Source organism: Saccopteryx leptura, chromosome 3, assembly GCF_036850995.1.
Source record: "Saccopteryx leptura isolate mSacLep1 chromosome 3, mSacLep1_pri_phased_curated, whole genome shotgun sequence".
Lineage (NCBI taxonomy): Eukaryota > Metazoa > Chordata > Mammalia > Chiroptera > Emballonuridae > Saccopteryx > Saccopteryx leptura.
In genome coordinates this window covers 312,528,242-312,555,552 of record NC_089505.1, presented here as the reverse complement: position 1 = coordinate 312,555,552, position 27,311 = coordinate 312,528,242, and the positions used below count along the sequence as shown (strand labels likewise).

At 37.3% G+C, this 27,311-nt stretch overlaps 1 protein-coding gene across 2 annotated transcripts in view; it reads left to right on the top strand.

Moving 5' to 3' along the window:
• The window catches only part of NKAIN3 (sodium/potassium transporting ATPase interacting 3), a 609,298-nt gene that overhangs the window by 149,804 nt on the left and 432,183 nt on the right, over positions 1-27,311 (top strand). The window lies entirely within an intron of this gene.

Here is a 27,311-nt window from a genome sequence, read left to right as displayed (position 1 = left end):
AAAAATGGAAGCAGAGAAGCTGGGGAGAAGGCTATTAACAGTAGTCCAGACAAGAGGTGGTGAGACTTAGACAAGGGTTTTAGCAAGAGAAATGATTGGATTCACAATCTCTTTGGAGAGATAGAGTTGGCAAGACTTTCTAATAATAAAGCAAAGGTAAAGTGTAATAGGAAAAAAGCACTCCAAGAACTCTTTAATTAAATTTTGTTGTTTAAATAGAAATATCATGCCAAAAGAAAAACTTTTGTTTTAGAACTTTGCAACAATGTATCACTTGTAATAATTGCATTAATTTTAAAGGAGATATTAATACTTGAAACTTTCAAGCACACATTATATAAATTTCTCATTAAACTGCCTAGGTTTGTAACCTGGCTCTTCCCTTTGCAGTTTTGTAAACTCAGGCAAATTTTATGACATCTCTTTGCCTCTTTTCTCATCTATAAAATATAGATAATGGCAGAAACGTTTTTCATGTGTTATTTTGAGAATCAAATGAATTCTATATGCAGAACACTTGGCATTCAGGCATACAATCAGTATTCAAAATATTAGTTGTTTTATTATTATTTACCTCGGGCAGAGCTCTAGTGACCTGTAGTGAGCATGTTTTGTGCCCTTGGAGACCAATATCTATACTTACTAAACGTTGGTAGCATAAGAGCTGATAGCATTACTGTTCTTTTACATCAGGATCCGTAAGTCACTGGTCAGAAGATTTTTCTCAGCAGCTGCTCTTGTCCTGTCTCCTAACTGATCAGGTACTTTCCTGCATATCTTCCCTCGCCTTCCCTCTTCAACATGGAGACAGCCCTAGAACACGGTAGGTTGAGAAAGAAACTCCAGAATGGCTCCAAATATATGTCTTAGGGAAGATGGAAGCTCTGTGGAACTCTTCAAAGATTAGGCTTTTGAAGAAACCAGTGACACTGATTAGCCTTAGCTTTACTTATGGCAAATAGCACAGTGAAAACTAGAGGACATGTTCTTTTACTCTATTGAGGTCATAAGCCATGTGGTCTCATGTCAGACAGTTGCCTACAATGAAAATTATACAGCCCAGCCACCAAAAGAGAAAAACAAAATAACATTTCAAAATATATATTTTTCTTATTCTTTTATCTGAGTTCTATTGACCTTGTACATCCCATCTCTTAACCTTCCTCCTAAAATAACCTCTTTTCAGTCCAGTTATATATGTTTCTTGCTCTTCATTATGTTGTTTTTTCTTATTGATTCTGAATATAAAACCCAAGAGAATATTTCCAATAATGGTTGAACTCTTCTCAAAAGTTAGGAGAGGAGAAGAAACTTGTTGGACAAACCAATGTGTTTCAAGTGTGAAACAAGTGTATTTAGGTTTGCTGGCTTGTATTTTGCATTGGCGGGGGCAGCGCCATGTGTGTATGGTCTATGGAAGGCTGTGGGTGCTTGCTGTCAGGGCAGCAGATCGCAGATTTCAGATTGCCTTCCTGCTTGGGAGGGGCTATTGTTTGCTATTGTTTGCTGGAGAAGGGATTTTTCCCCCAGCCTGTTTTGCTGGGGAGTCTAGAGAGAGGTAGTGCTGAGAGGCTTAAGAGCCCTAAGATTTCGGTCCGGCATGTTTGGCGGGGGACTGATGAGTTTGGTGGGGCTGTGAGTCCAGGAGAGGCTGGAGAGAGAAAGGGAAGCAGTCTTCCCTGCCTGTTTGCTCATCTGCCATTAAGAAACTTAAATAAATGGAGTGGCCCACCATTTTCTGGCTCCACACAGTTCCTTTACTGTCTGCCCGAATCCAATGAGAATCTGCGTGGTCACGGTGACAGCCCCAGGCCTGACAAAACTAAAGCCATGTTCCTCTTTAATGAACAAGAAGAGGGAAAGGCAAGAAAAAAATAAATAAATTTATTAGTTCTTTACTGCTGCCATAAACTATGTTGCCCCAAACCTTAGTGGCTTAAAACAACATACCTTTATTATCTCACGGTGTGGGTCAGGAATCTGTTTCACTGTCTCTCACAAGGCTGCGAGTTGTCACATGGCAACTTGTTTCATCAATGCCAACAAAGAAGAAAGTCTCCTAAGAAGGCAGAAGTCAAAATTGTATGTGTCAAAATCACAGGAGTGATATCTCCTCACTGTTGCCTTATTCTGTAGGTTAAAAACCAGTCACTAGGCCACGTATGTTCAAGGAGAGGGGATTACACAAAAGTGTCAGTGCCAGAGGGCTGGGATCTTTGGAGACCATCTTGGAGTCTGGCTGCCACAATTAATCATTTTTGTTTGAGCCCTGACTGGGTGGCTTAGTGACTAAAACATTATGCTGGTGCTCTGAGGCCAGGGGTTTGATCCCCAGTCCGGGCACATATTATATGAGAAGCAATCAATGAATGCACAACTAAATGGAACAATGAGTTGATGCTTCTCTATCTTCCTCTCTCTCTCCCCCTGTCCTTTTGCCTTCTCTTCCTCAAATCAATAGAAAAATAAAATAAAATAAAAATTTGTGTTTGGTCACTAAATTATAAGAATCTTCCAACCTTTATTTACACCTTCCTCCCCTAAAGCTATTCTTAAATCTTAGATCTGATTTTCTTTATTTATTGCAGATTCTATATATGCCTGCTATGGCCTCAGTTATTTCTCTAAGTCAGTTTCATTTCTCTGGTCAGGTCATCTACTAATTTTTCCCATCCCCAGCTTAATTACCTCATGGTTGCTTCCAGGCCACATTTGCATATTCTCTCCTGGTTCTAAAGTAATAATATAGATTAGATTACTAATATATATTTGGCTTAAACATGCTAACAAAATATTTTACTCTTATTATAGCTCTTCCATCGGTTCTTCTAAATTATGGAGCATCCAACTTTCCTTTCCTTCCACGTATTCTGGCCATCCCGTCTCTACACCATTTCTCGTCTGCTCTTCTCAACTACAGTCTCCATTCTTTCTCCCTAGCTTAATCTTGCTCGTGTTCAGTCACAGGTCAAGTGTTCTTGATGGGTCTTTTTCCTTCATAAGCTAATTTCTCCCATCTCTTAACTAACAAAGTACAGTATTAATAATCTACACCATAGAAGTCATCACTTAATTGTAAATTATTATTTTGAACCAGTATCAAACTGTTGGAAATTTATGAGTCTCTTTTCTCCAGTAGGTTCTTTGATCTACATTGCTCACAATAGTATAACCAAGGATAATTTATCTACAATACTTAATGAACTATTGTTTCAAAGTCTTTTAGGAAAGTCATCCATGCCTTTTATTTAATCTCTATCCTCAATGCCTAATGCATGACTGAGTACATACAAGGCATGCAGTAAATTTCTGTTGACCTTTTATGGGCAATTATTAAAGTTTAAGGCATATAAATAATTTTATTAAATATATTTTTATCATCATTAAATGGAGAAAGCTGCATCTCACTAAGAGTTAGTATCGGCCGTAACATATGATCCATGTGTGCTGAGCTCTTGATTGACTCTAGATAAATTTTAAAAATACATAAAATTTATATGATGTCCATAATTTGTTTTCTAAACACAGGAAAATAAGATTTGAAGTTGCTCAGGATATAAAATATAAGGCTAAATCTTTCTCATAAAAATAAAATTAGGGCCTGACCAGGCAGTGGCACAGTGGATAGAGTGTTGGACTGCATCGCAGAGGACCCAGGTTTGAAACCCCGAGGTCGCTGGCTTGAGCGCTGGCTCATCTGGTTTGAGCAAAGCTCACCAGCTTGAGTCCAAGGTCACTGGCTTGAGCAAGGGGTCACTCGGTTTGCTTTAGCCCCCAGGTCAAGGCACATATGAGAAAGCAATCAATAAACAACTAAGGTGCTGCAATGAAGAATTGATGCTTCTCATCTCTCTCCCTTTCTGCCTGTCTGTTCCTCTCTCTGTCTCTCTCTGTATTTGTCACACACACAAAAAAATTAGGTTATTATTTACTTTAAAAATATTGATTTACATTCTAAAGCCATTGTCCTCTAATTTCTGGTCTATAAGCTTTGCTTGAACACTGGCCCTGTGATAGAAGCTGTAATTATAATGTTAAAGCATTTATTCAACAATATCATATTCATACACATTGAGATATCATTTTAATTTAGATCAAGAAAATTTTAATGAATTCTCATTGATTCAGACAAAGATCTTTAAGCACAATAAGTATATAGCTAAGAATTTTCTTCTTGATCTATGTATTTCTGTTTCTAATTCTTTCTCAAATTTGTTTGTGATCATGAAAATAAATTAAAATACACTTTATTATTCCACATGTATTTTTCTGGGGAAACTATAATGAAATATATTCACATATAATAAGTTTTGAGGGGTGTTTTAATTATTTTTGGTTGTGAATTAGATACACTTTTTATTATAATTTAATCACATTGCTTCTGCTGTAATCACTGACTGTCATTCCATTTAAGCTACTATAGCAAAAATACCACAAACGAGGCAGCTTTTAAACAACGGAAACTTATTTTTCACATTTCTGGAGGCTCAAGTCCAAGAACAAAGTGCCTTCAGGTTTGGTTTCTGGTGAAAGTTCACTTCTTGTTTCACAGATGGTTTTCTCTGTGTCCTCTCATAGTGGAAGGGCCTAGGGGGTGCTGTGGGGTCCCTGTGATAAGTACTGATCTCATTCATAGGGCCTCCACTTTCATAACTAAGCACCTCTTAGATAAGGCCCCAAGTCCTAATATTATCACCTTGGGGGTCAGAATCTCAACCTAAGAATTTGGGGACATACAAATATTCAGACGATAGGACTAAGTAATTTAGAAAGTTTATAATAAACTTGACATTTATAGATGAAAAATTTGCAAACATTTTTATGTAAGATTCTCTTGGAAAGAAGATTTTTAAATGTTTAATTTTAACTGATTTTCAAAAATAGTACATGATTATGATATTATAAAGGAAATAATAGGAGACATCAATAGAGAAGAAATAAAAGGGACCAATAGTATACCACTCAGAGGTACCATTATACATTAATTTTTTATATATTCCTCTCTTTTTCTATGTGTATATACACATGTTCCTTTTTCTACCTCCAAAAAGGTAGAAATCATGGAAATCCTTTTTCTTTTTTATAATTAATATTTCATTGAATTTATTAACTGACAATATTTTTAAAAAATATAAAATGTAGTGGCTACATTATATTCTATAATATTTATGTACTGTAGTTTATCATCTTTCTTAGATATTTTGATGACCATTTTTATATAAATGATAAAACTTTGAACACAAGATTTTGAACTCAGCTCTAGATATTTGTCATATTATTAAACACAATAGATTTCCATAGTGGAAGCATGCTCTCTAAGACTCGATCAACACTTTCAAAGTGTGTGTATGTGTATGTATGTGTGTGTGTGTATATATATATATATATATATTTATGTTGTGTGTGTGTATATATATATAAAATGTTAATTTTTATTTATTGACCAAAAAAAATTATTTAGCCAGAATGGAAAGGAGAGAGAGAAAGAGAGAGACATGAACATCAATCTGTTCCTGTATGTGTCCTGATCAGGGATTGAACCAGCAATCTCTGTGCTTTGGGGCAATGCCAGGCGTCCACAAACTATGACCTGCAGGCCACATGCGGTCCCCTGAGGCCATTTATCCTGCCCCCCACCGCACTTCCGGAAGGGGCACCTCTTTCATTGGTGGTCAGTGAGAGGAGCACTGTATGTAGCGGTCCTTCAACTGTCTGAGGGACAGTGACCTGGCCCCCTGTGTAAAAATTTGGGGACCCCTGCAACCAATGGACTTAGCTGGCCAGGGCTCAAAGTATACCTTTTTAAAGGTGTACAAATCTGTGTGTCTATTCAAGGCCAATCAGTATATTTGTGCAGATATGTTAATAGCAACCTCTGGAGTTTGCAGTGTACCATTCACATAACTGAACTGGAGACTCCTTCCCCCTGTACAGGAAGAGCGTATCCATTTCATTTACTGTCAATAATGTTAAATATCATTTTTAGAATCTTTGACACAACAAAAAATGCAAAAAATGTTTCTGATTGATCATAGTTAAGTTTTAATTGCACTTATCATTGTCTCAAAAAACAAAAACAAAAAATTCCTGGTCTAAAGTAGGTAGAAGTTGGTATTTCTTCTTATTTAATGGTCCAGATGAGAGCAAAACAGTCAGGAGGGTTCTCCACAGTGTTGTCCAAAGACTCCTGCTGCTCTAATACAGTTTCTCCACCCAGTATTTTGTTCCCATATACTTGGTTCAAGATAGCACATCACCATGACAACTGTGTCCCAAACAGCATAATAGAGGCAAGTGAAAAAAGAGCAAGAGCTTCCTTTCCTATTAAAGACAGTGCAGAGTTTGCTTATAAAACTTCTGTGCGTATTCCATTAGTCAGAACTTAGTCACCTGGCCAAACCTAATTGTTAGAGAAATTGGAAGATGCAGTGTTTCTTTTGGTTCATTCTAAAAAACTAGGAAATAATTTGGGGAAAAGGTCTATCTCACGCTGTCATATAGAGGATCTTAAGTTTGCAATCTTTTTGATTATGGGTGGGGTTAACTTTTTTTACATATTTATTTAGTTTCTTTTGTGAAATATACATTAGTACCATTTGCTAATTTTTCCACAGGATTTATTTTTTGTAAAAGGCTTTTTGTTAAAAAAATTTTTAACAAATTTTTTTGTTTAAGGCTTTATTATTATCTACCACAATAAAGTATTTTTATATTTTTGATTTATTGGAATTTTACAAGTTATCGAGTCAAGAACTTATAAACATTTTTATTACTTTTATACTTAATTTTTTATTCCCCAAGATTACTTATAAATATTTCTTTCAAGGATTTAAAAATTTTATCTTTCATTTTAATTGTATTTTTATCTATAGAAGGTTTTTTTTTGAAAATGCTGAAAAATAACCAACTTGAGTTTTATTTAAAATAATTACTCATTTTATAAGTAATTATCTACTTGAAATTATATTGAAAACTTTGTAAACTTTAGTGTCATGTTTTTATATAGTTCAGCATCTTTTTAAGGATTATCTGTTCTATTTTGTTGGTCTCTCCAGAGCTGATATTCAGCCATGATACATGAGTACGAAGTATTCTAGCAAGTTCTCTACTGAATGTTTTTGAGTGACCACAAGACCATGTGTGAAATATTTAGACTATATTTTGACTCTGACTTGTTCTTTAATTTTTGCGCTAGTCTTACACTCTGTAGTTTTTGACCTTATAGAATAATAGGCATTTGATACTTTAAACATTAGCTATTCATACTTATTTGCTCTCCCATCACTGGTCAAATTTTTAAAAAGCTAATTTACTCTTGATTGGGGTTGTGTTAAAATGTTAAACAAACTTTGGAAGAATTGATTGATTTATAATATTCCACTTTTTATTTATGAGCAAGGTTCTATCGTCTATTTAAATCTTCTTCAATGTGTTTTTAAAGTCTTATAATTCTTTAAATGTGAATCATGCACATTACTTTTATGGTAATTTTTAGTATTTTACATTTTTATTACTTTATGCAACCAAATCTTTCTTTCAGTATAACTCTAGCAGGAAATGTTATTGCTCTTTATGCATCCATCTTTTTACCTGACACATTACTGGAGCATCTTATTAATTGAAATAGTTTCTCAGTCAATGATCTTGATTACACATTCTATCTTTTTTCTTTAAAGAAGCTTGATCTCTAATTTCGGTTACATGCCTTTGAACTTTGGCCAGAATTTCCAGAAAGGTGATAAATAATTATGGCAATACCATCTTCCAAATTGTGTTCCTAGTTTTAATGGGAATCACTTTCATGGAAATTTAATATTTCCCTGAATCAACTCTGGCACCATCCCCAGAGTTGATTCAGTAGATTTAGAACAGAGGTCGGGAACCTATGGCTCACGAGCCAGATGTGGCTCTTTTGATGGCTGCATCTGGGTCACAGACAATCTTTAATTTAAAAAAGTAATAACGTTAAAAATATAAAACATTCTTATGAATTACAATTCATTCATTCCTACCGCTCATGTTCATGGTTGCGGGTGGCTGGAGCCAATCACAGCTGTCCTTCAGGACACCAAATTTTTAATGGATAATGTGTAACTTACATGGGTCTTTGTGAGGTCAGGAAGTAAACTTCTCTCCTTTTAATCAAGTAGTCAGCTAACTAATTGCAGAAACCCTTTTGACAAAGAAGATAGCTAAAAGAAAAAAAGATGAAAAGTATCATACTTTTCAGCAGGAATGGACAGAGGAATTCGCCTTTGTGGAGAGAGCAGGTTCTGCAGTGTATCTAATATGCAATGATAAAATTGCATCGATGAAATGGTCAAATATAAAGCGGCACTTCGACACACGCCATACTACATTTGCATCGAAATATTCAGCAGGGGACAGCAGGAAGAAAGCATGTCAAGAGCTACTATGGAAAGTGCAAGCTAGTCAGCAGCAACTCTGTGTTTGGACCTAACAAAGTGACTGGAATTCGGCTAGCTTTGCTGGTGCTTTAGCAATTATGAGAAATGGAAAGCCATTCACAGATGGGGAGTATGCCAAAACATTCATGCTTGATGTTGCCAGTGAACTTTTTGATGACTTTTTGGATAAAGACAAGATAATCAAATGAATCAAAGACATGCCTCTGTCAGCAAGAACTGTTCACGATTGTACCATCATGATGGCAAATCAAATTGAGGTAACACAGGTGAAAGACATAAATGCAGCACCATTCTTTTCTCTCACTTTGGATGAGTCACCAGACATAAGCCATTTATCCCAGTTCGGCGTAATTTCAAGGTATGCTGTCAGTGACACACTACGTGAGGAAAGTCTTGCTGTTTTGCCTATGAAAGAGACAACAAGAGGGAAGATTTATTCAAGTCTTTCACTGAGTTTGCTAAAGGAAAAAAATCTACCGATGGATAAACTTATTTCAGTGTGTACTGATGGTGCTCTGTGCATGGTGGGGAAAAACAGAGGATTCATAACGCTTCTTCATGAACATGAAAAGAGACCCATCCTAAGTTTTCACTGCATCCTACATCAGGAGGCGCTTTGTGTTCAGATGTGTGGCGAGCAGCTTGGTGAGGTGATGTCACTGGTCATTTGGGTGGTCAGCTTTATTGTTGCCCGAGCTTTAAATGATAGCCAGTTTAAAACACTGCTGGATGAAGTTGGGAATAATTATCCTGGTCTGCTTCTGCACAGCAATGTGCGTTGATTGTCAAAAGGGAAGGTGCTCAGCTGTTTTGCGGCTTGTCTGAGCAAAATCCGGACTTTTCTTGAAATGAAAAACGTTGAGCATCCTGAGTTAGCTAACACTGAGTGGCTCCTGAAGTTCTACTATCTCGTGGACATGACTGAACATCTGACCCAGCTCAATGTGAAAATGCAAGGCATTGGAAATACAGTCTTATCCCTTCAACAAGCAGTGTTTGCATTTGAAAACAAGCTGGAACTCTTCATTGCTGACATTGAAACAGGTCGTTTACTACACTTTGAAAAACTGGGAGAGTTTAAAGATGCATGCACAGCAAGTGACCCTGCTCAACATCTTGATCTCCAGCAGCTAGCGGGCTTCACATCTAATCTCCTGTAGTCATTCAAAGTGCACTTTGGAGAATTTCATGAGCACACTCATCTTTTTAAGTTCATCACCCATCCACAAGAGTGTGCAGTGGACAGCGCTGACCTGAGTTACATCCCCAGTGTCTCCGTCAGAGATTTTGAGCTACAAGCTGCTGACCCGAAGGCCTCAGACATATGGGTGAATAAGTTCAAGTCACTGAATGAAGATTTGGAAAGTCTTGCACGACAGCAAGCAGAGTTGGCAAGCAAACACAAGTGGGGAGAAATGAAAAACTTCAACCCGTGGACCAGCTGATTGTCAAAACTTGGAACGTGCTTCCCGTCACATACCACACACTGCAGTGTGTGAGTATTGCTGTACTGACAATGTTTGGCTCTACGTATGCATGTTAGCAGTCTTTCTCACATCTAAAGAAAGTTAAGACCAACCGACGATCACGTTTAAGGGATGGAAGTCTCAATGCCTGCATGAAGCTTAACCTCACCATGTATCAACCAGACTACAAAGCCATCAGCAAAACCATGCAGCACCAGAAGTCGCATTAATGGTAAGAAGTACTTTATTCATCATTGGTTAGCAACAGCATAACAACATTATTAAAAAGAATTCAGAGACTTATTGTACTTTAAAAGTGTTGGTCTTACATAAAATGCATACATTTACTTGTATTTAGTGTTAAACATATTGTATGGCTCTCACGAAATTACATTTTAAAATATGTGGCGTTCATAGCTCTCTCAGCCAAAAAGGTTCCTGACCCCTGATTTAGAATGTATACAAAGGTTGTAAAAAAGAACTAGATAATGCAGAAAAATAAATCCTTTGGATTGATTAATTGCTCTAATTCACTAACTAGTGTTTATAAATCTAAAAATGTTTCTGCAATTTCGAAGCAAAAGTCTCTATTTTTCTTTCAACAAAAACCTTAGTAGGTTTCAAAAGAATATCATTTGACAATGCAAAGACAATAAGAAGAAGCTTAGAGAAGCTGTATTAAAGACTAAAAAATGTATTTAACATTTGGAATTAAAATTTACAAGGTGGATATGTTCCAGTTTCATGGATGTAGATAAGCAGTTAGTTTCATTCAAAGGATGTTGTTCATATACATATATTCTTCAAAATATGGTGTGAAAGTAGCTTTTATTTTCTGTTTAAATTAGTAAACATTCTAATAAAGTTGTTTTGAATGACCCTCTATTCTTACTCTTAAAAATTAGTCATATAAAGATTTAAATTATAAAAAAATTAAAATGCCCATTTTTCTGCTTATATTGAGAATTCTAAAATATTTCTATCACTCAACTTTGATGAGCAAGGATATGGCTATCTCTTAGTCTTAAATGTGTGAGTGTCTTTCATATAAATCAATAAATTCCAAAGTATTATTTTAAAATGGTGTTCTGCCAATTAAATTTTAGTCAACAAAGACTAAATAAATTGAAGCTAATATTAAAAGTTGATTTTTAAAATATCTCTAAACACATTAAAGGAGAAAATTAAAGTATAAATTTTAAATTAAGACTTTAAGAAGTTTTGCAATGCTTATTTTCTTGATAAAATAAAATATGTAAATATTACACAATAAATGCACATTTTATTAAATGAAAAGCCAGAGTCTAGGAGTCATTTTCTATCAATTTAGTATACTTACCTTAAATAAACACTAAAACAGGAAATAGGATAATACCTTATGCATTACTAATAATTTACAATTTTTTATTCTAAGAAACTTAGAAATCACTAGTCTTATTGATAGAAATGTACAGAAAAATTCTTATGAATTTTTGCTCTTTATTATTGTTTTCTTCATCAATACTAAAAATAAGAATTTACATATGTCATTATACTATAGATAGTAAATTATTAATTTGCATTTGAGTAAATCAGCAATGACCAAAACCTGAAATAAATATTGATACATCTTAGAAGTATCTTCTTATACTTAAATTTGCATAAAGATATCTCTGATTTGGGATTTTATAAAATTAAGTGAACTGAATACCATTCAGGAAAAATAAACACTACATTTTCCTGATTTTTTTCTCCCTACATTTCCTTACTTCAATGCAGAACATATTCACAATATATTGCTTTGTTTTAAACTACAACACGGTTTTCTTTTTAAATATATTCTGTTTTCATAGACTTTTCTGCCTACTGTTTAAATAGAGCAAGTTGCGTTGTCAATGAAGCAAATGCAGAGTGTCATTACCAAAGTACTTTAAATGAAGCTTTGCTTAATTTCCCAGATATTTTGCTATTTAAATTTAGAAATGGGGAGGGTGGAGAAAAATTATCCAGTGCTACTGCTCTTCTGATGCTTTATTCCAGGGTATAATCACTTCTTAACAAAATGTGTGAAATGACTATTAGCACAATTCTGCTGTTCATGACAAGAGCTCTGAGGATGTGATAAGATCAGTCAAAGAAACATGAACAATGATTCAACTCTTCTAGTTATTTTTAGCAAACTGGATTCAATTACACACAATAAATACATCTTTAACTTGTCTCATGATGCCTTTACATAGCTTAAAAAGAAAAAAAGAAACTTTTTTGTTTGGTGGTATTCCATACTTTTTCCCTCTGTTTCCTTTTTTTTTTAAGTTTTGTATTTTAGTTTTGTAGATTTTAAGTGTGGTTACCATTAGGTTTATGAAAAAGAAAGTTTCATATATATGGTAGTCCTTTTTCTTTTGAATGCATCTAATCTCCATCCCCCTTTGCAAATTCAGGTCTTTATCCCCTCCCCTTTTATGTTTTTGTTGTCATAAATTATCCCTACTCAGGCTGTGAGTTTATGGTGATCTACTTGTAGTTTTGTGACTGTTTGTTATTGTTTTGCAGTAGAATAACCCCCTTAAGAACTGTATTTCCTGATATCTCAGATTGTTCATTTTGGCTGAGGACCTTAGCCAGCAGTATTTAGCTATGATATCTGACACATTAACTGCTTTCAGTTAGCGAAACGGGAAAAAGCTGGGAGTTTAGGGAACAAGTTATAGACAAGCAGTATTTTACCATTAATAACTTGTAAATATTTTCAGACAGGAAATTTGGAGACTGACCAGGGTGTTTACCAGAACACTTTCATGTCAACCATGTGCTGTGTAGTTTTTATACAAAGTACAGTTGTGAGGATCAAGTGTTTTGAATCTCACAGATTTTGACTTGAAGCTCATCTAACATCTCTAGTTCACTCAGATTACTCTTCTATGAATTAGGAACTAGTTAGAAGTATTATCTACTTCTGCCTTTTAGGCTTGTGAAACTTGATAATGGATGGGTATATGTGTGTGTGTGTGAGGGAGAGAGAGTTATTAGAAATTTCTGGATTATAATAACACCAAGCAAATGGTATTTTCTTTATCATCAGCATTGTCATCATCAACTTTATAAGTCATAATGGAGCTGAACATCGTGGCCAGGCAGGTTTTTATTTTGTAACATAGTGATTGATGATACGTGAAAAGCTAATACAATATTCTAATATTAACTACATCTAGAGTCTACTCTTCCAGCTTCTTTCATTTTTATTATTTTATTATACTTTATATCAGCGATTTTCAACCTTTTCCATCTCATGACACACATAAACTAATTACTAAAATTCTGCTGCACACCAAAAAGTGTACTATATTTTTTGCTGATCTGATTTAAAATATAAGTATAATTTTGATACATTCAAACTGAATAGCTATTGTTGTGTTGGCTATTGTCATTTTTTTATTTGATAATCTAAGCAAAAAGAGTTCTGTGCCCCTGACTAAATAGTCAGGTATTGCATGTCTTAAAAGTTCTTGTGGCACACTGATTCAAAATTGCTGGTTTATATCACAGCTGATTCACGCCTCTGTTTTGTGTGGAGGTATTTGTTGATGCTTATATACATTCCTCAAGGGCATTTTGAGTACAGTCTATAAACTATAGAAGCATGCTTCTTTGTTTTGCTACTACAAATAGGGGGAGGTCTGTTTGGAAAGGGTGGTTGGAAAAGAATCATGGAAAGGGGGATGGAAGTCCATGTGGATTTTGAATAATAGTCAGGATTTTTGTGAAAGAGGTAGGTGAGCACCATGGGCATAGGGCGCAAAATGAGTTTAGGAAGTTTACTGAGAAATGGCACAGCAATCTGATCTAGGAGAAAGATTGTGTTAGAAAGACAGGGAGATGGCACTGGCCAGTTGGCTCAGTGGTAGAGTGTTGGCCTGGCGTGTGGATGTCCCAAGTTAGATTCCCGGTCAGAGCATACAGGAGAAGCGTCCATCTGCTTCTTCACCCCTCCCCCTCTTGCTTCTCTCTCTCTCTCTCTTCCCCTCCTGTAGTTTCCCCTCCTGCAACCATGGTTCAATTAGAGTGAGTTGGCCCCAGGTGCTGAGCATGATTCCATGGCCTCTGCCTCAGGCTCTTAGAAGAGCTCAGTTGCTGAGCAACAAAGCAATGCCCCAGATAGGTAGAGCATCACCCCCTAGTGAGCTTCCCATGTGGATCCCAGTTGGGGTACCTGTGGGAGTCTTTTTCTCTGCCTCCCCCTCTCTCACTGAATAAAAAGAAAAAAATATGGAGACAAGCACTCTTAACATTTTACAAATATGCTTGTGACTTTGCATTTTATATTATTGTTACTTAGAAACCATTCGTCTTTCCATTAGGTGAGTTGTCTTATATCACACCCAAAGACAGTCTGAATCAAAGAGTGATTCCTGGTTGGGTTACCTTAATTCTAGTCATTTATCAGGTTACAGTCTTTAAAAATAGACATTCTACAAAAATAGAACTTAAATTCTTTAAATTCATTTTAAAAAGAACATAAATAATTAAGATGTCCCTGGTGAATTTTTCAGTTATATTTTTGCTTTTTTAGTTAAATACAGTTTATATTCAAAATAAACATATTAATAACATTTTCTTTCTGTGCGCCTATTCACTTATTTGCCTAGGGCTCTGCCAGAAACGAATTGTAATAAATTGACTAAGATACATGACCTACAATAAACCAATATTGTACTTGAAATTGTGAATTCAGAAAGGTGAATGGTGAACAAACAATGATAATTTGAGGTGAAGATTTCTTTTAATAAACAGATTAAACTATCACAAAATGAAACAGATTGCATCTTTGTGTTTGCTCTTACCCTGTGCTTTTCTATCTGAAAAACATTACTGCTGTAGCAATTGATTTTCTTGTATTCTAAAATAACAAAGGATTTTTTTAATGTTTTTAGGTAACCTAAAAAAGGGTGATTTATTATCTGCCACGTCTTGTTAGCAATCAATGGTGACAAGGACCATAAAAGTGCCTCAGAGAATGCTTAATTATCTGCCTGAGATACTCTAAGAATAACCAAAACAAAGCATATATAAAAGGAAAAAAGTTAATTAACTTTCTCTAACAATTGTATCCACCAAAATAAACTATAACTGACTTGTAGTTATTCTATGTCTTAACCCGTTAGATATTTAAGAATATAAAGAGAATCATTTTAACAAAGAAATAAAATAAATAATAGGAATATAATGGAGAAACAGTTGACTACATAGGTTTTTTTCTCAAAAAGCTTTGAATTTGATCATTCCTCTTTATAATCTTCTAAATTTGCTCATCCCTAAAAGATAGCCAATTCACTCAAAATAACCCAGAGAAATGCACAAAGGACTCTCACGTTGTAAAAATAGGAAGGGAAATGGGGTATTCTGGTGGTTCTTTGCGAGTCTGAAATCACCAGAGACTGAAAATCCTGGAAGAAGCTGTTTTACTTAATTTCCCAGCGGAGATTGTCTTTCCAGTCAAGGCAGAACTTAGCCTAAGAGTGCTTTTATCACTTGCAGGAACTTCGAGAAGTAGGGAAATTATTTCCTGACAACTAGACAATCATTGTAATGAACTACTTCTAGTTAGAACAGAGGACTATAGAACACTTTTAGATTTGTGACCCAGAAAACCCTCTCTGATATTGGTGTGACCTAAGGGCTTATGCATCAAATTAATCTGTGACAAAGCTGTACATTAGCATGATATGTGATGTATGTCATAATATTGCACATTATCTTTTTCATGCTGTCTTTGATCTTTCTTGAGGGCTGTGTCAAGGGAACTAGCGTATCTGAAGAATAATGCACTACTGAAGAGAGAATGCATCCCCGTGTAAACCCCTTAGCCTGGACCATGTAAATTGAATTTTGAGCATAGATTTTATATTTGCTCCAAACATTTGCTTATTTCTCAACCTGAGCATGAAGTAAGGAGTCTAAGAACCGGAGACTGTTTTATCCCTTGGACCCTGACTTGTCATTTAGAAAATTGTCATGCATTTCACACCACCTCAGTTCTATTGATCCCAAAGCAGTATGCTTATATTTGACAGCACTCAGCAGAATCCATTACACCCAAGCCCTGATGAGTCCTCTATTGACTTAGTACATTCTAAATCAGGAGATGAATCTGTCTCAAACTGAGTCATGTGACAGCCCACTAACCAATCAGATAGTTTGTTGCCCTCTCAATCTCAAATGGAATAATCCTTAATTAATTGCTTTGACAGAGCATTTTATATTTGTGCAAGTTTAACAAATGTTGTGGCCCTTTTAAAAAAATTTAACTATTTTGGCACTTTTTTATTCAAATAAAATTTTAATGATTTCAGTTTAATACAACTGAAAATGTAGTTTCATTAAAGGGTATTTCCTGCTAAAATTCAAATCAGAAATTGTGGGCCATCTTTGCACAGAAACATCAATTCCCGCTAAATACTCAGTATATTGAGTCAGGCTATTGACAGTCTCTTGGTAGGCAGTAGGAAATAGGAATGATCAGCTCATAGAATTTGGTTAAAAAAGGGGGACAATTAGATTCATCCATTGTAACAATTGTCTCAGTCCCATAGAGCCATGTTGATAATGGGGGAGCTGGGCATGTGTGGGGGCAGGGGACATATGGAAACTCGATCTTCCTTTCCACTTTGTTGTTCTTAAGGAAAAGTCTTTTTAAAATGCAAATGAACAAGTAGTTACAGACTATAGTAAAATAAAAGACAATCCCAAGTATCCATCTCCTAAATTACTAGAAAAAAATACAGGCAAAGTTATAGAAAATACAGTCTTCACAGATTTGGGTAAATTTATTTGCATTTTATAGTGATTTCTTGAGCCCTATGTCCAAAGAAACCATTTTTGAAAACTCTATAAGAAATGGAAATTTATATCTATTACACTTTTTTTTATGTGACAGTGACAGAGAGAGTCAGAGAGAGAGAGAGAGACAGATAGGGACAGATGGACCAGAAGGGAGAAAAATGAGAAACATCAGTTCTTCATTGTGAAACCTTAGTTTCTCATTGATTGCTTTCTCATATGTGCCTTGACTGAGGGGCTACAGCAACTGAGTGACCTCTTGCTCAAGCCAGAGACCTTGGGCTCAAGCTGGTGAGCCATGCTCAAACTGGATGAGCCCACACTCAAGCTGGCAACCTTGGGGTTTTAAACCTGGGTCTTCCATGTCCCAGTCTGATGCTGTATTCATTGCGCCACCGCCTGGTCAGGCTATTACACTTTTTCTTTATAAGATGATGGGGCTGGCCCTGGCTGGTTAGCTCAGTCAGAGCATTGTCCTGAAAGGACAAGGTTGTGGGTTTGATCCCAGGCCAGAGCACACACAGGAAGCAACCAATGAATGAACGACTGAGTGGAACAACAAATGAATGCTTCCCTTCCCCCTCCCCTCTCTCCCTTCCTCTCTCTGTTTCTCTAAAAATAAATCAATAAATTTAAAAAAAAATAGGCCCTGGTCAGATAGCTCAGTTGGTTGGAGCATCATCCCAAAGCACAGAGGTTGCTGGTTCAATCCCAGATCAGGACATATGCAGGAACAGCTCAGTGTTCCTGTCTCTCTGTCTGTCTGTCTGTCTGTCTGTCTGTCTCAGGAAAAAAAAAAAAAGATGATGGGGCTTTTTTCTAAATATGTCTTAAATTTCTGGGTTATTACTTTAATTTTCACTTGATATTAAATTTAATTAATTGGATTAAGAGGAATTAAAAAACTTCCTTGGCAGAAATATCTATAGCTTCTCCCTTTTGTAGTTTTTCAAACTAAGTCTTAAATGAATATGAAATTCAAGCAAGGGCCCCGAGTCAGTCTCTTAATATCATGTCAGCCTTTTGTGCCTTTGATTGTCAGCCTTCAATTCATGCACTCAGCTTATCTTTCTTGGGAACCACCAAGTGTGGGAATCTAGGCAGAATCCTGGGGATACAAATACGAGCAAGACAGATACACAGTCTGACCTCATGGAGCTTATAGAGCAGGGGTCCCCAAACTTTTTACACAGGGGGCCAGTTCACTGTCCCTCAGACTGTTGGAGGGCCGGACTATAAAAAAAAACTATGAACAAATCCCTATGCACACTGCACATATCTTATTTTAAAGTAAAAAAACAAAACGGGAACAAATACAATATTTAAAATAAAAAACAAGTAAATTTAAATCAAGAAACTGAACAGTATTTCAATGGGAACTATGGGCCTGCTTTTGGCTAATGAGATGGTCAATGTACTCCTTTCATTGACCACCAATGAAAGAGGTGCCCCTTCCGGAAGTGCAGCGGGGGCCAGATAAATGGCCTCAGGGGGCTGCATGTGGCCCGTGGGCCGTAGTTTGGGGACCCCTGTTATAGAGTGACTGTGATGCTGAGTGTACCAGCAGGAGTAGGACAGGTTCTAGTGAAGCAGATGCACATAAAATCTAATTACAGCCTGAGACAAGTATTCTGTGACTGATTTGGGTTGATATCCTAGAAGAGCTTTACCCTTCATATGGAATTCAGAGAAGTTTTTCAGCAGGTGGCATTTGAGCTGAGTCCCAAAATTGAGCAAGATTTTGATCCTTCGCTATCATTGAGTCAAGAATGTCTTGGCCCTAACCGGTTGGCTCAGGGGTAGAGCGCTGGCCCAGCGTGTGGACGTCTCGGGTTGGATTCTCAGTCAGGGCACACAGGAGAAGTGACCCATCTATTTCTCCACCCCTCTCCCTTCTCTTGATCTCCCTCTCTTTCTCTCTAGCTCTCTCTTCTCCCACAGCCATGGCTTGATTGACTCAAGCAAATTGGCCTCAGGTGCTGAGAATGACTCCATGGCCTCCACCTCAGGTGCTAAGAAGAACTCAGTTGCTGAACAAGTGAGCAAGGCCCCAGATGGGCAGAGCTTCGCCCCCTAATAGGCTTGCTGGGTGGATCCTGGTCCCTGGTCAAGTTGCATGCTTCCCCTCCTCTCACTAAAAAAAAAAAAAAAAAATATCAACTTTACTTCTCATATTTTATTCATTCAGTAATACTGATGGGGAACAAGGAATGTAAAAGACTTTTTCCAGGATGCTGTGTGTGCTGTGGAGGTGGGTCAGTCAAGGACTTTGCTCTCAAATCACAGGCTGAAAGTGAGATTGATGAACCAAGGAAGAAGTGATGGGCCACACATGGGCTGAGAATGCCAAAGATGCATGGGCCACTTCCCTGGGGAGCAGTTAGGGGAACAATTCTTAGGTGCAGAGACCTTGGAGGTAGCTAAAATTGTGGCTACAAGCTTTTTAGTCCACAGTAGGTCCTGCTGGTTAGTAAGAGTGCTCCGCTTTATCAGAACCAGAATTTACTTTAAGGTCAATTCCTCCCCATAGTGTATAATTTGAGAAAATTTTTAAGAAACAGCCACTTCTTCCCCAAGTTTCTGCCCCTGCACCTGACACTGGTAATGAAAGAAAATATATCCTGGACAAATCATCCTTTTACATAATCTTCAAACTATACTACAAGGAGGCACTACTGAATATAAGATAATATTGAAAAATGTGTTTTAAAAATCATGAGTCCTGGATATGTTTTGTGATTAAAAGATTCCATGATGGTGCAGTATTGGTGGTATAGTGGTGAGCGTAGCTGCCTTCCAAAAGATTCCATGATGGTTAAATTAATGAAGCATTCAGTCTGTCCACTTCTCTTAAAAATTAACTATACAGGCCCTGGCCGGTTGGCTCAGTGGTAGAGCGTCGGCCTGGCGTGCAGAAGTCCCCGGTTCAATTCCCGGTCAGGGCACACAGAAGAAGCGCCCATCTGCTTCTCCACCCTTCCCCCTCTCCTTCCTCTCTGTCTCTCTCTTCCCCTCCCGCAGCGAGGCTCCATTGGAGCAAAGATGGCCCGGGCACTGGGATGGCTCCTTGGCCTCTGCCCCAGGCGCTAGAGTGGCTCTGGTCACAACAGAGCGACGCCCCGGAGGGGCAGAGCATCGCCCGCTGGTGGGCGTGCCGGGTGGATCCCGGTCGGGCGCATGCGGGAGTCTGTCTGACTGTCTCTCCCCGTTTCCAGCTTCAGAAAAATACAAAAAAAAAAAAAATTAACTATACAAATGTGAATTAAGTATCTTCAAAGTCCTGTGGTTAAAAAAATAAGTGAGCTGACTATCAAACACCTCTCTCTTCCCCAATTTTTATGGACAATCTTTTAATATTGATGAAGCTTTAAAATGCATAAATCATTCTCAGGCAAAAAGATGTGCTCCTTCCTTGGGGGCAGACCTTTGCCAAGAGAGTGTTTGAAATACTGAGTCTGAGCCCTGCACTGTCGGCGGGAGGATGGAAGGTGAGTGGGGGGAGAGGGGCAAGAGGAAAAGGAATGAAACAGAGTGGAAAAACTTTATATTATACTATACAACTGTCTTTTAGGTCTTATTTATTAAAAAATGTAGTGATATTACCTTCCCTAGTCATTAAAAATTCTCACAGTATACCTTTATATGAACATACTGTAATTTTTTAACATATATAATCATCTGTTTTATTCTCAATATCTTAATATTGTAAGGAAACATTGAAATAAATATACCTCGATGTAAATCTTTTGCTTGCCTTTAAATTTTTGAGAAGTTGACAATATTTTGGCCATCTCCAACACCTCTAGCTGCTGGGGAAGATAATTCAGGCTCTGAAATGCTGCACTAGGGTTTGTTATCTTTCATGGCCACCTTTAGCTCTTAGCAGTGTGAGGACGTCATTGGACCACAAGGCAAGGCTTCCTGATGGTTCAAGGCATTCCTCCAAGCGGCCTCATAACTTAGTTTCTGATTCACAGCAGCATCAGACTCGGACAACTAAAAGTTGCAGACAAAGTAAAATCCCTCCAACGTGAGCTTTCTTCACTTGTACCTTTACTAAAAAACACCTGCTGACAGAATTATGATGTGAAGGGCGTGGAAATTAAATTGCTAGGCAAATGGATCATATAAAAATATAGTCAACTTAAGTAGATGTGTAAAGTGAATAATAAGGGGTAGGGGAAGTAGGAAAGGGCCCAAGGGGGAGAAATGGTGATGGAAAGAGACTTGGCTTGAGACAGGGAACACACAATACTATATATTGATGATGTACTATAGAATTGCACACCTGAAACCTATATCATTTTATTAACCAATGCCACCCCAATGAATTTAATAAAAATAATAGTTTCAATCCCTTCCAAACTCTATTGAAAGGTAGTTGTTGATAAAAATAACTATGCTCATTTTTAATTAATTATATCCATGTATATAAGTATATGTAAGTGGCTCAAAGATAAACTTTACCTCTTTTAACCCCCTTAAAATGCTTAGAAATTAATATGTATTGTTATAAAAATTACAAAGTAATACATGTTTATTAGAAATGTTGGAAATATAAAAATTGTTGAAAATCACCTCTGGTGTTAATAATAATATTTTGATGTATAGTATTTCAGGAATCCTTTCTAAGATGTACATCTAAGCAATAGAAGTTTTTAAAACTTTTTTTTTTAAGTGAGAGGAGGAGAAATAAAGAGACAGACTCCTGCATGCTCCCTGACTGGGATCCACCCGGCAAGCCCCATCTGAGGCCCATGCTCCAATCAACTGAGCCATCCTCAGCGCCCAGGGCCAACTGGGACCAACTGAGCTATCCTCATTGCCTGGGGCCACACTTGAACCAGTTGAGCCACTGGGTTTGGGGGCCAAAGAGAGAAAGAGAAGGGGAGAGGGAGGGAAAGAGAGGTGACTGCTTCTCATGTTTGCCCTGATGGAACCCAGGATATCTACATGCTGGGGCAATGTTCTGTCTACTGAGCCAACTGGCCAGGGCCTTAAAACTTTATATTATATTATAAAACTGCTTTTAGGTCTTATTTATTAAAAAATGTAGTGATATTACTGTCCCTAGTCATTAAACATTCTCACAGTATACCTTTATATGAACATACTATAATTTTTTAACATATATAATCATCTGTTTTATTCTCAGTATCTTAATATTGTAAGGAAACATTGAAATAAATATACCCCGATGTAAATCTTTTGCTTGCCTTTAACTGTTTTTATTCAAGGTAAATTTCTAAATACAAATGACTGGGTCAGAATATATGAACATTTAAAAACTATAATATGTCAGATTGTGAAATTGCACTTCAGATGTTATATATCTCACAATCCACCAGTCACTGTATGGAATAACTAGCATCTCCCCATCTCATTCTCATTAATAAATAGAAATTTAAAAGTGCCAAAGAGTTTTTAGTAAGTCATCTTTTACTCATATTTTACCCCTCTTACTGACTGTATTCTAATTAAGGCAAATGGGTGAAGTTTTTCTTGCTTCTGAGTAAAGCTGAATTCTCAGGGGCTGTGAATTTTACAATAAGGTATTTTCTAAGTCTAAACTCTTTTATTTATTTAAACAGTATTTAATATGTAGATTTTGAATGAAGTATAATAAAGCCATTGAATTCCTTCTTGTCAGATAAAATGGTTATAAAACAGCTGTGATACTAGCTTAATGAATACAGAAATTTTACTTAACTAGCAATAGATTCCACTCTTTACCTTTTTTATTATTAGTTGTTAATCACTCGCTGTAACAATTATTAACACATAGAAATTGGAGATATTCTTTTTTCAGAAATCTTAGTTTTGTTTACTTAATTAGGAGTTCTCACATGTTGACCAATTTCATTCTTTTTTTTTTCTTATTAAGTGAGAGGCAGGAAGGCAAAGAGACAGACTCCCACATGTGCCCTGGCAACCCCCATCTGAGGCTGCTGCTCTGCCCATCTGGGGCTGCTGCTTGTTGCTCAGCAACCAAGCTATTTTAGCTTCTGAAGCGAGGCCATGAAGCCATTCTCAGCACCCAGGGCCAACTTGCTCATTCGAGCCTTAGTTGCAGGAGGGGAGTGGGAGAAAGAGAGAGAGAGAGAGAGAGAGAAGAGGAAGAGAGAGGGGTGGAGAAGCAGATGGGTGTTTCTTCTGTGTACCCTGACTGAGAATCAAACCTACGACTTCCACACGCTAAGCCAACACTCTACTGCTGAGCCAACTGGCCAGGGCAACCAATTTCTTAAAATAACAATGATATAAATGTCAAGTAGCTTTTCATACAAACAGTATAGAATCAGAAATGTATCTTGTGTCATGAATGGCACTTTCACAGGTGACCAAACAGATGCCATTTGAATTGGCAGTTAGTATTTCTCACGTTTTCAAAAGTACCAGACTTTAAACAAACAGAAACAAGGAACTGAGATCCCTGCAAAGGGAAGGAAATACGTAATTTTGTTTTGTGGGCTGCACATTAAGGTCAGTAAATAATTATATTATCTAAGTAAAAATGTACCAAAGTAAATGAAAGATTGTTATGGATTCTTCAATATATTGTTTTTCCTAATCATTTCATGAAATGAAAATATAGGCGAATAAGTTAGAAAGAAATGTGTAATAACCAATTATTATTAGGTGTGAAATTTTCAAAATTATCAGTATGGATGGAAGTAGAGTCTCTTTCTTTTGGCGCAGAGAGGCCTAACACATGAAAAACCTCAAGCTCTTTCATGGTCTATAATATCCCACCGAAGAACCAATGAAACAAGACAATAGGTATGAGCAACTTATCTGAATGTCCCTCAAGGAATCATCATAGCATGTCTCCTGAGTTTTAACACTCTTAGTTAAAAGGAAGAAAAGTTAAATTTGCTTTGCGAAGTAAACTCCCCAGGCTTACCGATACACACAGATGGCGGAGTATGGAGATGTTTTATTCATCCACAGGCTCCATTTGAGCTGTGGATGTGGCCATCCTGAAGCGTTGACTGATGACTGGACAGTTCTTTTCTGTCGCTTGTAGCAATGACTTAAAATGACTATAGATGCTGCAAGGTGAGTCCTTCTGTCCTCCTGCGCAAGGGAGGGTCTGGGAAATTCTAAGCTATGGGGGCCATGGAGAGCAGGAAAGGCCACATTTGGAAGTCCTCAGGTAATGCTTAAAACATGAACTTAGAAATGTATGACGGAACAAAAAATTGCCACGCTAAGGATTTATATGTACTAAAAGACTGGGAGGGAATTTAATATCTAAGTTTGGAACTTATGTAATTGCGTGATGGTTCATCTTCCAAATGGAATCAATTTAGTTATTTAAATTGGACTCTAGGAAAAAGCCATGATAGCCTAGGAAACCTCTGTAAAAGAAGTAAATGGCCAACTCTATAAAAACCTAAAAATAATTCTAAAAGCTACATATGTAAAGAAGGCTGTAAAAAAAGAAAAACATAGCAAAGGTTTAACATTACTTGGTTTGTTCCCTTACTTGAAGATAATATATTGTGGATTTGGTGAACAGGTGTGGTGGGAAGAATTCCATGCATCTCATGGGAGCCTGGCTGCACCTGGCTTCATGTCCCTTCCTTCTGCTGTTCTGCCCTCTCTGCTCCCCTCTCCCTCCTTTTCAGCTCCCTTCTTTGTGCTACTTTCAGCAGGTTTCACATTTTTCATGTACATATGCCACTCGACTTACACTGGGGCTCTGTGCCTATAGACCCATCCTAGGCTGAAAATACCCTGTCGACAATGCATTAAATACACCTCACTGACTGAACATCATAGCCTAGCCCAGCCTACCTTAAACATGCTCAGAATAGTTGCACTAACCTTCATTTCAAGATGAAACTCAAGAGTAATTGCCTGCCTTGCTCCTTTTCTTCTTACAAGAATCAGGAAACACAAATGGGCATTTTGTAGACATGACAAGAAGTGAAACATAATATCCAAAAAAACACCTGCAACACAGCACACTGTATAGTGTCTCAGCTGGTACCCTGTGATCACATGGCCTACAGGAGCTGGGACTGCCACCGCCCAGCACAGTGAGAGTATCACACTGTATATCAGTAGCCTGGGAAAAGATCAAAACTCAAAATTTAAAGTACAATTTCTACTGAGTACATCCCTCTTTTGTATGATTGTAGAGTAAAAAAAAAAAAAAAAGTAATTCAAACCATCGTAAATTGGGGACTATCTGTATATCTTTCCACAAGTAATGGTCATATCCTTATTTGAAGGAAAGAATAAAATTAGTTCTTGTTTTCACTTCCTTTAACTGTACTTTGTATGGGGAATCAGTGTGCTAAAATCAGATGCAAGCTGTGTTACAAACAGGGTATTGTTGACATTTATGCTGGATTACAATTGCTGTGAGCCCCCCTCCCCCTTCTCTGGGGCTCACAGGGTACCAGCTAGTCTCTTAGCTCACAGGTGTCTGTCAGCCAGGCTCTTCTAGGGCTACCTACCATATTAGCTGCCTCCTTGGTTCTCACTTATAAAAGGTGCTCTTCAGATCAGTGTCAGAAGTGCCCTATTAGAATATCAGTATTTGTGTTTAAAAGTGCCAGTATTCTCAAATTTGCAGATGCCTGGGTGCTACAGCAGTGCGGGTGTTGGGGTGTAAAAGAGCCCAGTGAGGTGGCACAGACAGCAAGCAGGGGCATGGCACAGGCTGAGTCTGGAGAGCGAGGCAGGGCCAGTCGTGTAGGATTTCAGAGCCTACATTACTTAAGGATGTTAGGATTTATCCCAGGGTCGCCAGGTAGCTCTTTTTTTAGCATAAGAGTGGGATGTGATCTGACGTGAAAGTGAATGATGACTCTGGCTCTGGTCCCACGTGTGCACAGCTGATTGGTGACGCACTGGGGTGAGAGCCCAGGTCCTGGGAATATGAAAAATGGATTCTCTCCACAACTGCAAGGAGGGTTCTGTTAACTATAATGTGTAGTTTACAAACTGTCAGGGAGCTGCCACATTTTTGGAGACTGTTAGGACAATTACCATGCAGCTCCACTTTCTCTGTTAGCGTACTTTTGATCCCAGTCAGCCTATGTGCCTCAGTTTTTAGAAGATCAACTTAACAGGTACTTGAGCCTGGAAGCAAGAAAGCCAATTTAAAATACTAGCATCATTTTGGCTAAAGAATAGATTTCTTTCAAGTGTCTCTGCACTTCAGCATTTATCCTGGGGGGGGGGGGGGTAGGGGGGATGTATGAGAATACAGATTGTTTGTTTTTCTTGTGTTAGTCTTTGTGTCAAACTTGGTGGTCTTAATACTCCATCCAATCGAGCAGAATCATTAACATTTGTACTTAGCCACATGGATTAAAATGCTGAGTGTTCTGAACATTTGCAGGCAGATGTTATCAAAGACTGTCGCTTTTCACAATTTCTTTACTTCATTTACATAGAAGAGCCATTGCCACTGAGCATGAGGTGCAGTCACCATGGAGGCATTCTTCTGTTTGTTTACTCCATTATGAGCATGTGCTTGTATTGGGAAGTATTTTACTTTATTGCATCAAATTAACTATTGTTCCAAAACTAGTTTGCTGTTGTTTTTGTTGTTTTACTTATCTGCTGAGAAGCAGATATTTAATATGAGATAAATGCTTTCTTGCTTGCATTTGGATGTTGATTTTAGTAGAAAGACATTCAGGATTCTTTTTTTTTTTTTTTTTTTCATTGAATTCTGTCTTCCTTTTCATAACCAAGTTTGGCTGCTCTTTCTTTACTACAGATGTGCATTTTATGTACTCCTTTATGCAATTTCAAGGTCAGGGCAGTTCTTGCATTAGGAAAACATCATTATCTCTAATATTGATTTGTCAGAGTCTTCTTATTTACCTTCCACAGTGAACACTCAAAGGGCCCAGAAGATAAATACTGGAAGAAAATCCGACCAAAACTAAAGGTGCCCTTCAGGTGTGAATTTTATGACTTGTTTGATCTTGTTCAGAAATTAATGCCAATCAAAGGATCTTGGCCACCCTTCACTGGGGATGAAACATTGGTCAAGATTTAGACAAAATTTGCATCTCTCAAGGCAACAATTTTGTCAGTAGATATGGGAGGAATCAGTTTAGCCAGTACATTGACAAGGGCATCATTTTCACTCAGTCTTAGAGAAAGGGTTTCCCTCGCCTGCCCCCAGTCATGGTGTCAGACTCTGTTCTTTGTCCAGAGCTTTCCCTTCTCCTTGTACTGTCATTGTCTCCATCTGCAAGCGTCTCTGCTGGCTGTTTCCCCACTAGCTGCATACAGGCTTATGCTCAAGTTTTTGTTATATTTACTTTAAAAAATCTCCCCTGCTAACAATCAGTATTTTTAATAAAGTCTATTTTTTGCCAATTTTACTTTTAAAGTCATCTTCAATGCTGGGCCATCTCATGCTGCCGTATATCCTCCTCCATTTTCTAAGGCTTCAACTGGTGATGGATCCCACCCTCAACACACTTGACAACTTGGCTTCTTTGTTTTCTAGTCTGTTTTTGCTTTGTTTTTAGCCTCTTGCTTGATATTATATCTACAGTTTTGAATACAGGTATTTTCTAGGTTTAGGTCTCACTAGTTCAAGAAAAAGACTAAGATTTTT